The sequence below is a fragment of the Arachis ipaensis genome, chromosome B10, assembly GCF_000816755.2.
Source record: "Arachis ipaensis cultivar K30076 chromosome B10, Araip1.1, whole genome shotgun sequence".
NCBI classification, from domain to species: domain Eukaryota; kingdom Viridiplantae; phylum Streptophyta; class Magnoliopsida; order Fabales; family Fabaceae; genus Arachis; species Arachis ipaensis.
The window spans coordinates 53845465-53857729 of record NC_029794.2 but is presented as its reverse complement, the minus strand read 5'-3'; positions in this window follow the sequence as shown (position 1 = coordinate 53857729).

The following is a 12265-nucleotide window of genomic DNA, read 5'->3' as shown; positions in this document are numbered from 1 at the left end:
ATTTGAAATTCTGTAGAAGAACCCCCAACGACAGCATCTCCGTCCGGCTGTTGCCCCATTGCCTCCAATTTAGAGTTGAAAAGTGCAGAGGGTACTGCTGTGTGTCGAAACTTGATGGGCCATGCTGTGTATGTGGATTGGCACCTGTATCATCATCACTATCCCCAATTATATCAACAGGCTCTTAGTCTAAATCATCCTTCTGCATTGCATTCTCAACTCGATCAGGTTCTCCTAACCCTACAATATCAGGAATAATGCCAGGACCACTAGCCACCTCAACTATCTGTTGCCGAACCGAATGGTTCTTGAATGGTACAGAACCAGCTGCATCTATAGGGTCTAAATCAGGTGCAAAGGAAGGAGATACAACGGACGGACGAGCTGGGCAATCGTAGCCATCGAACTAAAAGCACCACATATGGCAGTCGACTGAAGATTAGCTGATGCCCCAGAATTGTCAACACCGACCTCCAACTTCGCATACAGCTCATGTATTTTGACCTCTGAAAAACTCCTACAACAATAAAACAGAACCCGAAGATCTTCATTGGATGCTATCAAAAACGTATCATACTTCACACTGGTTGGCACAATTGCAATAGGGATCTTATAGAATAACTTCTTCACCCCAAGCTTCTACAATATGGTGTTCTTTAGATCTGACAACGTATTCGATGAACTGATAAATACACTCAAGGATTCTCTGTCAGTGAACTTCACACTGTATCTCTTGCTTCTATGAATTTTTCCAGAGCAATGTACTAGCATTAGGAAACTCTCTTTATCAATTGCCATTGTAAAAATGATACTCTTCTATACAATTGATTTCACCGAGTATATATAGAGTTTTTACTCCTCATAAACCGTGAAAGGAGTAGAATGGATTATGTATACATACTTACTATTCATAAACCGAGGAAGGGGTACCACGATTTACGTGTTTTTTACATTTTTCATAAACCGTAGAAGGAATACCACGGTTTTCATGTTTTTATAAAAAATAAAAGGAGTTCTACGATTTACATAGAATAAAAAATAGGAGAACCAAATAATCAGTTTTCAATTATTGCATTTGGATAAATATTATATATAAATATATAATAATTAATTTAATAATTTTTTTTATATGTACATAATATTTTTTATTTTTATATAAACAACTCAAACTAAATAATCAAATAGACAATTATTTTTTTATTGTGATTGAGAAAAATATTAAAGAATTAATATTGGTTTACAACATTTTCAATTGAAGAGGAATATCCACACTTTTACTAAAATGCGTTCCGACCTCCAAAACTAATGAAGTTTTAGAAGAAGTTCACAGCGGCAGATGCGGAAACTACCTAGGAGTACGGTCATTAGTTAAAAAAGTGATCCGAGTTGGCTTCTTTTGATCAACCTTACAAAAGAAGGCAGCCGACTTCATTAAAAAGTGTTTGCTCTGTCAAAAGCATGCTAACTTTCACGTGGCACCTCCAGAAGAGTTCATCAGCTTGACTTCACTTTGGCCATTTGCAAAATGGGGTTTAGATCTCCTCGAGCCATTCCCACAAGCTCCTGGACATGTAAAGTACCTCATAGTGGGTATTGATTATTTTACTAAGTGGATCGAGAAAAAACCTTTAGCAAACATCACAGCTCAAAGAAGTCGGAGGTTCCCCTACAAGAACATTGTCACCCGGTTTGGAGTTTCACACTCCATCACCACGAACAACAGAACTCAATTCACCGACTTAGCCTTCAAAAGCTTTGTGGCATGCCTCAAAATTAAGCAGCAGTTCACGTCGGTAGAACACCCCCAGGCCAATGGACAAGCAGAAGCTGCAAATAAAGTCGTGTTGGCCAGTTTAAAACGCTGACTATAAGGCACAAAGGGAGTATGGGCGGACGAGCTTCTTCAAGACTTGTGGGTATATCGGACAACCCCCCATTCAACGAAAGTGGAATCTCCTTTCTAACTTGCCTATGGCATAGAGACCATGATACCTATAGAAGTCAATGAAGAATCTCCGAAGGTTAGTGATAAACCCATATTTTATGATGTATTTTGTGCTCAATTTAAGTGATTTATTCAATCCTTCATCCACTTATTCATGTAAATTGCATGGTTTTACTTTCCCTTCCTTATTTTATGATATAAGTGAAAAACATGTTTCCTATGCTTTAAAAATATTGATTTTAATTACCCTTTTATTACCATTCGATGCCGTGATTTGTGTGTTAAGTATTTTCAGATCTCATAGGATAGGAATGGCTCAAAGGACAAAAAAGAAACATACAAAAATGGAAGGAAAGCACAAAAATGGAGTTTTGAAGAAAAAGACAGCGACGCGAACGCATGGACGACGCGAACGCGTGCCTAGCGCGAAAATGCAGCGACGCAAATGCGTAGATGATGCGGACGTGCGCCTTGAGCAGAACGCAATTGACGCATACGCGTGACTGACGCATACGCGTGACAAGGAAAACTCCCAGATGACGCAAACGCGTGACAGACGCCACGTATAAAAATCTGCAGAAAACGCTCCCAGTGATTTCTGGACCCTTTTTCGGCCCAAATTCAAGCCAGAAACACAGAATATAAGCCAAAGAATGAAGGAATCAAACATAGAGGGAGATACAATTGAATAATTCATAATTTTTAGGATTAGATGTAGTTTTTAGAGAGAGAGGTTCTCTCCTCTCTCTTAGAATTTAGGATTAGGATTTCTCAAGTTTAGGATTATTTCTCTTCAATTACAGGTTCAATATTCCTTTAAATTACTTTCTAGTTTTATTTATTCTACTACTTTAATTATTATTTATCTTGTCAGATTTGGCTTATGGACCATTCATGTTATGATTTTCTTAATTAATATATTTGAGGTATTTCAGATTTGATTTTTGCTTTAATTTATTTGTGAATGATTTCAATTCAATTTAGATTTATTTTTCCCTGTTGACTTTGGTTAAGTAATTTATGATACTTGAGTTATCAAACTCAGCTGTGATTGGAATTGGAATTCTTTGCTGGTTAATTTGTACTCCAATAACTCTAGTCTCTCCATAGGAGTTGACTAGGACCTGATGATCAAATTGATTCATCCACCTAACTTACCTTCATAGTTAGAGGTTAATTAAAAGTGGGAGCTGAATCCAATTCTCTTCACACCTGATAAGGATAACTAGGATAGGACTTCAATTTCTCATACCTTGCCAAGAGTTTTATTATTTATTTAAATTAATCCCTACAGTTTACTTTCTTGCCCTTTTACTATTCTTACTTTTTATCTTATACATTAAAAACCCAAAATTACACTTTTACTTATAACCAATAATAAATCATACTGCCCTACAACTCCTTGAGAAGACGACCCGAGGTTTAAATACTTCGGTTATAAATTTTTGTTGGGTTTTGTTACTTGTGACAACCAAACTTTTGTACGAAGGGATTTTTGTTGGTTTAGAAACTATATCTACAACACGATTACTTTTATAAAATTCCTTACTTGCAAAAGTCCTAACATCAAATTGGCGCCGTTGCCGGGAAATTGCAAACGTGTGCCTTATTATTGGTTATTGTAAATATTTACTTTTCAATTGATTTTTCGAAAAAAAATAATTCAGATTTTTATTTTAAAATTTTTTATCTTATCTTATCTTAGTTTTAAATTTCAAAATTCAAATATTTTTTAAAATCATATCTTTTTCAAAATCTTATCTTATCTTATTTCAAATTCAAAATTTAAATTTCAATTAAATTCCAAAATTCAAAATTCAAAATTCAAAATTTAAATTTAAATTTTTAAAAATCAAACCTTTTCAAAATTTAAATCTTTTTCAAATCTTTATCTTATATTGTTGAATTTTTAAAAAATTCAAATTTCAAAATTTAAAATTCAAAATTTAATTTTCAATTTAAATTTCAAAACCTTTTAATTTAAAAACTTATCTTCCCTTACCTAACTTATCTTATCTTTTCTAATCTTAAAATCAAATCTTTTTCAAACCTTTTCTCTTATTTATTTTATTTGATGTTATTTTTCTTTGCTTGTTTATTTATTTTTGTTTTTAATTTTTATTAGTTACTATGAGTTCTCACCCCGTCGCTTTGAGTTTGGTTCTAATGTTGTTGGAAGGAATGAAAGCTATAACAGGAACATGCATCAAGGTCAGAACAATCAAAGTTGGAAGGAACCACGAGGATCTGATAAACCCTTTAGGCAACAACACCCTCCAAGATACCACGGACCATGATAATTCCACAATGCATGTCAAAACAACAGTTATGGTGGACCCTTCTGTGACAACCAACCTCCACTAGTTTGCTATAGTCAAGAGTCATTCCGAGGTGCATACCAAGATGATAGATATGGTGGACCCCCTTGTAATTACCAACAAGCCCCATCATATGCTTGTAAACCACCTCCTCAATATAGCTTTGAACCACTACACTCACAAGCCAACTACCACCATTCACCTCCATATGACCCTAACTCTTATCCACCCCAATTCCAACCCAATTACTCCCAAGAACTACCACCTCCCTATGCACCATGTCCATATCCATCACCCCAAGAATCAAGGGAGCAACTCAAAGAAACATTTGAAAAATTTTATGCCATATTTCACCAATTGAATCAAGCGATAAATCGACTGCCTTCTCCACGTTCGGACACTCAAGAAACCCCCATGGCTTCATGTGGACAATCTAATGAAGAACGTAGCATGAAGGAGATACTAGAAACTCCAGTGGACAGTACGGAGCATGACTTTATACTGGAACAAGTGGAGGAAGCTGTAATTATTGAAGAGGAAGAAGTGGTTGAAGACTTAGGAGATGCTGAACCTCCATGGGAAAGTCAAGTTATAGAGCCTCCTTCAAAGACGTTTGAAATTGATGTTGAGGAGGGTGTACAACCTCCAATGCATATCATGGTTAAAGACTTTGAAGAGGTTGATCAAGAGATGGATTCAATCATTGATGAATTCTTATCTACAATTGAATCCTCTCCCATTGGACTTGACATGGAAATTAAAGAAGAAAAAGCACAACCTCCCATGCCCTTGGTGAACAATGAAGAAGAGATCAAATTGGAAGAAAGCTACCAAGAGGAAGAGGTTGATATTGAAGAAGCTTGCAAGGAGGTGGAAGTTGTCAAAGAAGAGCCCAAGAGAATGGAGCTGGAAATCATCTTGCCAAAGTTGTTGGAGACCTCTCCCCAAAGCCATCACCATCCATCCCTTCATTCAAGTGGGTAAATCTCTCATCTCTAAGCTTAATTAGCTCACTTGAATATGCTTTGCTTGAGACAGATGTGCGACTCAGAGCTCTTTGTGGCTTTAAGAGTAAGAGGGAGATGGTTAGTGGTAGGATTCGTCATGCAAGATTCAATATGGTGGAAAGCTCAAAGTTTAAATGCAAAGGTTGGTGTAAAGCTCAACTAAATGGGTCTAGGAAGTTGGTTGGCCGCTTTAGTGAGAATTCTGATTGCTTGCTACCCGGATAGAATCATGATGATAAACAAGAAGACGGGTGTAAAAGCAAGATCTGGGACCCCGGAATTCAGTCTAGAAATCAACACTCTTGGGACCTTGTCACTTGCTTTAACCTGCTTGAAGGCTTTCTACGCCTAGTTTGGGATCCCGGAGGCCATTGGAATTACAAACATTGGTGGAGATTTTTGGATGAATTCAAGCACAAGCCACCATAACAAAGAACTCCCCAAATGTCCAACTTAAGGACTTTAACTAAAAGTGCTAGGTGGGAGACAACCCACCACGGTATGATCATTCCTTTTCAATTTTAATTTTATTTCGTTTTGTTTGTTTTTAAGTTTTATTTTATTCCATTTTATTGAACCTGGAATTATTCATAGCATCTACATTAGCATTGCATATTGTATACTACATAATCGCATAAAAAAAAACATCCCACGCGAGCGCATAGGCTACGCGTGGGCGTCGAATGGAAATCGGAGTAAAGATCCAAATCCCAGAAAGTTGGGCTGGAATTGTGCGGCTGGTGTGCGTTTAGCACAAATCAGCCCACGCGTTCGCGTCCCTGACGCGAACGCGTCACTCGCACCACACACCCCACGCGAAAGCGTGAGCGACGCGTGGATTTCATAGACCCCATTGAAAACAGAGAGTTGCACCAAAACGACGCTGGAACTGTGCGTTTAGCACAAATTTCAGTGACGCGTTCGCGTGCTTCACGCGTACGCGTCCCTTACCTTTTTCCCAATTCACACGAAAGTGTCAACGACGCGTTCGCGTCAACACCCTTTTTGCCCAAAATCACGCGATCGCGTGCACCACCGTTCGCATGGATTCGAAAACACTAACGCCCTTCACGCAAAACCCTACCCATCAAAAAAATAGGATAGTTAGAGATGCATGATTGTAGTGGATTTTAGGTGGTTAGGTAGCTAGGATGTGGTTAGTGGATCTAGGCCTGATAATTGCACCGTTCTTGCTTACTGTTTTTATCCGATTCACATTTTGAATTTGCTGTAATGCTGTGCTGTTCCTATGTTGTTCTTCATATTTGATGTTACTGTTGAACTGTTCTTTACTGTTCTTACTAATTGTTAATCTTTTCAGCACTATTTAATTTCATATGAACTGATTTTTTTTGCTATTTTACTCCTCGGGAACATCCAATTTTAGCTGGAATGCTGCCCAATTTTCTGCAAATTTATTTAATCTACTCCATTCATGTATTGGTTTGAAAACTCATTATTTTGCATTACTTGGTTATAATCAAACCAATTCCTGAATGCACGGGCTAGCATTCTTATTCCTTTTTGTTTCCTGAGTACTAAATTGCTTATTGATGATTTTATTCTCATTTTCAACTTACTTTATTTATCAGAATTATCATCAATAAACTGCAATCCTTGCTTGAATATGAGTTAAATGTTCCTCAACTTTGTGCATTTCTTGGTAACTAGGCAAACAATTCTCATGCCACTCACTTTAACTTCCTTTTTAACTCCTAACCAGCTTCACTTTCTAACTTCTTTGGGTCTTTACCTAACTACTCTACCTTTCTAACTCAAGGCATGATTACTGTTTTTCCTAGTTAACTTGAATTTCACTTCTATTATATTTTGGATTGTGATTTTTACCCTCAGCCTTTTAACTCGAATACACTCCAATTTATACACATATTCAACTCATTTCATGCTTTTATTGTTCTTTTTGCTTTTATGCTTACATTGACAAACCTTACTTGCCTACTTATTTTTCTGCTTTAGTTCTTCAATTATATCCTGCTACTTCCGCTTTTCAGGATGTCTGACCCCCAAAGGAAAGGAAAAGGCAATGCTACCACAGGCAAACGAAAAAGAGGAGAATCTACTACCTCTATCCTAGATCTCCTTCACGATGATTCCTGACGGGAAAAGAACTTTATCCCGCAGGAAAAGGCCGACCAGCTCCTCACTGCCACAGATCCAATAAAATTTGCAAACAGATACTGCAAGCTCAAATGTCCAGTGTTTGCCACTTCCAGGAACATCTATCTGGAAAGAACTCTTAAAATTCCAGAAGAACTCACCCAGTACACTTCCGAACAGATAAAACAAAGAGGTTGGTTCTTCATGGAAAGGAACTTGACAGAGGTCAATGCCTCCTGGGTTAGAGAATTTTACTGTAACTATTTCAAGACCTCCTTGGATGCAGTGCACCTCAGAGGGAAACATATTTTGATCACTGAGGAAGCTATTGAGGACATCCTCCGGCTTCAGCCTAAGTCAGATCAGCCTGACGGTTACCAAAAGGCTGAAGAGGATATGGGATACATGAGATTTGACTGGGACGCAGTCAAGCAGAGAATAACCATTGATCCTACTGCCCCATGGGTCATGGGAAAGAACATAGTGATGCCTAAGGGAATTAAGTTGATTTACTTGAATGATGAGGCTTGGCTTTGGCACCAGATTCTGAGTAACTATGTCATGCTGAGCACTCATGAGACAGAGCTGCTCGCTGCTATGATCACCCTCATCTGGTATGTGATGGAGGGTAAGGACCTGTATCTTCCACGTTTCATCCGATATTATATAGCCAGGGTCCATGTCAGATGCACTCTCCCTTTCCCTTATTTGATTACCCAGCTAGGCCGCTGAGCTGACGTGCCTTGGGAGCTGGCTGATGAGAAGCCAACTGCTGCACACTGCAAGAAGATCATTCCTCACAGCAGAAAATTTCTGGCATTAGGGTACAGACTTCTTTTTCTCACTGCCTCGGGTGAGGCAGCCACATCTTCAGATGCCCCTTTTGCATCCACTGCTGCACCAGCCCCATCCACTGCACCTCCACTTGCTCCTGAACCCATTTATCATCTAGTGCACCGCCTCTTCGCACGCCTAGATCATATGGAGCGTCGCCAGAAGTGGCGTTATGAGCACCTCAAGTTGATGATCCGATCCAACAGCGACATCCCCTCTGAGCCTGACACCGCTTCTGAGCCATCTGATGCGGAGGCGGATGATCATGAGGAGGAGGCACATGCCCAGGCAGAGCAGGGAGGACCTGAGCAGGCTGCACCACACCATGAGGAGCCCCACCAGATCTAGGCCGCAGATCCGGAGATCCCTATACAGACAGAGCCTCCGCTTCAGCAGGCAGCTCCTCTTACACTTCCAGAGATTGCAGACCCTCAGCCTACCACAGAGTCACCAGCAGCCCATCCTTCTGGAGATGACACTTCTCACACCCAGCTTCAGTGAGCATCGAGGACGATGCTATTATTTAAGTGTGGAGAGGTTGCCATCTCTGGCGTACTTTATTTTGGTGAACCACTCTTCAGACACTCTTTTTTATCTTATTTTGGTTATTTTTCTGTATTTTTATCTTTATTTTTAATTTTATCTTATCTTGTCTTTCAGTACTTGCACATTTTTCTGTATTTTTACAGTATTTCTGCATTTTACACTTTAGTTTTTATACTTATCTTAGACATTTAGTTTAGTTTAGTTGCAATTTTAGTTATTAAGTTGTGATATAGAACATATAGATTAATTAGTTAAGTTTATCCTTTTAGCATACGGTAACTTGGATTAATTAAAAATAAAAAGAGTAAACTAAAGACTTTAGCATAACAGAATCACAACAATCCACACACTATATATATATAGGTCAATTTACACAACATTTTTCAAGGAAAAATACTAAGATTTTAAGGGGCCACCCTAAGATTCACATTGAGAATAATGGGAACCTTGATTTCTACTTGCATAACATACATGACTGATATATGATTTTTGAGCTAGAGAACACACAGCCTGTGAGTTTTTGAGCTTATCTATATGGTTACATTATTTAACCATAATTATTTCATTCTTGTGTGTTCGCCTTTCTTTTTTATTCTGGTGATCTTTACTTTGTTTTAATCTATATGTCCAGTATAGAATATAGATACATACCAAGAGATAATTGATGCCATCATTTTAATTTTTTCTCACTTATCCCAAATAAGCGTACCTTTTACATCACCCTTGTTAGCCCCCTTGAGCTTTTAAATCCTCTCCTGTTCTATAACCACATTACTAGCCTTAAGCAGAAAAATAAATCAAATATCCCAAGTTGAATCCTTGGTTAGCTTAAGATAGAGATTGTGTATCTACTAAGTGTGGGGAAACATGGGAACATGGGTTGATAGGAAAAGGATTAACTCAATAAGATAATAAGGATTTTGGGAGCATGCTCATGTAAAACAAATTTAAAATACCATGTGCATTGATATATGTTCTGTTTATGTTTCAAAAAAAATTCCTTTTTGTTACCTAAGTAAATAAGGGGACTGATGAGCGGATAATTTATACGCTTTTTGGCATTGTTTTTAGTATGTTTTTAGTAGAATCTAGTTACTTTTAGGGATGTTTTCATTAGTTTTTATGTTAAATTCACATTTCTGGACTTTACTATGAGTTTGTGTGTTTTTCTGTGATTTCAGGTATTTTCTGGCTGAAATTGAGGGACTTGAGCAAAAATCAGATTCAGAGGTTGAAGAAGGACTGCTGATGCTGTTGGATTCTGACCTCCCTGCACTCAAAGTAGATTTTCTGGAGCTACAGAACTCGAAATGGCGCGCTTCCAATTACGTTGGAAATTAGACATCCAGGGCTTTCCAGCAATATATAATAGTCCATACTTTGGCCAAGAATAGACGACGCAAACTGGCGTTCAACGCCAGCTCTCTACCCAATTCTTGCGTCCAGCGCCAGAAAAGGATCCAAAACCAGAGTTGAACGCCCAAACTGGTACAAATGCTGGCGTTCAACTCCAAGAAGGACCTCTACACGTGCAACACTCAAGCTCAGCCCAAGCACAAACCAAGTGGGCCCCGGAAGTGGATTTATGCATCAATTACTTACTTCTGTAAACCCTAGTGACTAGTTTATTATAAATAGAACTTTTTATCATTGTATTCACAGTCTTGGTTACTCCGGTTCCCCTCTGGGGCCGAGACCAATGAACTCCATTATCACTTATGTATTTTCAACGGTAGAGTTTCTACACTCCATAGATTAAGGTGTGAAGCTCTGCTGTTCCTCAAGGATTAATGCAAAGTACTACTGTTTTCTATTCAATTCATCTTATTTCGCTTCTAAGATATTTATTCGCACTTCAACCTGAATGTGATGAACGTGACAATCATCATCATTCCCTATGAACATGTGCCTGACAACCACTTCCGTTCTACATTAGATTGAATGAGTATCTCTTAGATCTCTTAATCGGAATCTTCGTGGTGTAAGCTAGAATGATGGCGGTATTCAAGAGAATTCGGAAAGTCTAAACCTTGTCTGTGGTATTCCGAGTAGGATTCAATGATTGAATGACTGTGACGAGCTTCAAACTCGCGATTGCTGGGCGTAGTGACAGACGCAAAAGGATAGTAAATCCTATTCCAGCATGATCGAGAACCGACAGATGAATAGCCGTGCCGTGACAGGGCATTTGGATCATTTTCCCGAGAGAAGACCGAAAGTAGCCATTGACAGTGGTGATGTATCACATAAAGCCAGCCATGGAAAGGAGTAAGACCGATTGGATGAAGATAGCAGGAAAGCAGAGGTTCAGAGGAACGAAAGCATCTCTATTCGCTTATCTGAAATTCTCACCAATAAATTACATAAGTAATTCTATCCTTTATTATTTACCTTTTAATTATCTAATCCAATCACATTTAACCCTACCTGACTGAGATTTGCAAGGTGACCATAGCTTGCTTTATACCAACAATCTCCGTGGGATTCGACCCTTACTCACGTAAGGTATTACTTGGACGACCCAGTGCACTTGCTGGTTAGTTGTGCGAAGTTGTGAACCATGGTATTGGCATCATGTTTTTGGCGCCATTACCAGGGAAAGAAAGAGCGATGAATTTTACATAATCAAAGTGTAATCACAATTTCTGTGCACCAAGTTTTTGGCGCCGTTGCCGGGGATTGTTCGAGTTTGGACAACTGACGGTTCATCCTGTTGCTCAGATTAGGTAATTTTCTTTTTGTTTTGTTTTCAAAAATTTTTCAAAAATTTTTCTTTTGTTTTCGGAAAGCTTGGCTGGCTAGTGAGCCATGTCTAATTCCTGGACTGAAGCTTTAGACTAAAAATGCAAGATTCCTGGAATTCATATTAAAAAAAAATTTTGGAATCCTTATTTTCCTTTTTCAATTAATTTTCGAAAAATCCAAAAAAAAAATTAGAAAATCATAAAAATCAAAAATATTTTTCTGTTTCTTGTTTGAGTCTTGAGTCATGTTATGAATTTGGTGTCAATTTCATGTGTATCTTGCATTTTTTTTCGAAAATTCATGCATTCATAGTATTCTTCATGATCTTCAAGTTGTTCTTGGTAAGTCTTCTTGTTTGATCTTTGCATTTGCATGTTTTGTGTCTTTTCTTATTTTTCATATGCATTCTTGAATTCTTAGTGCCTAAGCATTAAAGAATTCTAAGTTTGGTGTCTTGCATGTTTTCCTTGCATTAAAAATTTTTCAAAAATATGTTCTTGATGTTCATCATGACATTCAAAGTGTTCTTGGTGTTCATCTTGACATTCATAGCATTCTTTCATGCATTCCTTGTTTTGATCCATAACTTTCATGCATTGCATCATTTTTCTTATTTTTCTCTCTCATAAAAAAAATATCTTTCCCTTTTTATCTCTTAAAATTTCGAAAATTAGATTTGACTTTTTCAAAAATTAAAAAAAAAAATCTAGTTGTTTTTATGAGTCAAATCAAATTTTCAATTTAAAAATCTC